General features: G+C 26.3%; 1 non-coding gene across 1 annotated transcript; it reads right to left on the reverse strand.

Annotated features, from left to right (window-relative positions):
• Nucleotides 1-348: 348 nt before the first annotated feature.
• Nucleotides 349-420, reverse strand: TRNAR-UCU (transfer RNA arginine (anticodon UCU)). The gene has a single exon. It is a non-coding gene; the product is annotated as a tRNA-Arg (tRNA).
• Between the last annotated feature and the right edge of the window lie 423 nt (nucleotides 421-843).

Raw genomic sequence — 843 nt, forward strand, 5'->3', positions numbered from 1 at the left:
ATTATAAAAATATCTTGGATTTATTGATTATATAACTATCATAAACAATCTATGAATAATTGTATCAAAATATATAAATATTGTTAAATACAATCCTCAAAATGCACATACGAAAATAAATATTTTTTTGTAATTCAAATTTTTATTTTTACATGTGCTTTTCGTTAAAAATATATTTATTTTCCCTTGTGTTGTGTAATATTCCCAATAGCAGACCACGTCTAAATTGATAAAATTGATAAAAAGAGCATAACCCAGAAATAGATAAATCTAATCTTTGCCCTTGTGATGCTACTTATTTAGAGATTATAATATAAAAACTGTGCGCAATAAAATTACATAAAAGAACGCTCCAACGGGGACTTGAACCCCGAGCCTTTTGATTAGAAGTCAAACGCGCTACCATTACGCTACTAGAGCTTAATACTTGCTAATCAGCATAATATAAATTTTATAAAAAAGCGTTCACTATACTACGAATATAATTATATGTTTACCTCTCAATTGTCTATTCATATCAAGCAGAACTTATATAAATGACATTAGTTTATGCTGAACATCTTGATATTGTATTTTTTCTGTGCTTGCTTTTATGGCATTTTGCATTCCTTAAAGGTAGAAAGTAAATATAATAAAAATAATAGTTCTAGAAATTAAAATAAATTCCAAGAATTTCATGGTATTATTAAATACAATATTTATCTATATGTTAATTTTTGATTTGAATTTTATATTTTGTCAAACAGATTTGTGATACAATAATGCTTCATCAATACTTTTATATCTCTTTCTCGGGTAAATCCGTATCCATACCCCGTCTGATCTCAGATTTATCAGTTCAAG

The sequence above is a fragment of the Rhyacophila brunnea genome, unplaced genomic scaffold, assembly GCF_057557595.1.
Source record: "Rhyacophila brunnea isolate RB1 unplaced genomic scaffold, BYU_Rbru_1.0 scaffold_122, whole genome shotgun sequence".
Taxonomy (NCBI): Eukaryota; Metazoa; Arthropoda; class Insecta; order Trichoptera; family Rhyacophilidae; genus Rhyacophila; species Rhyacophila brunnea.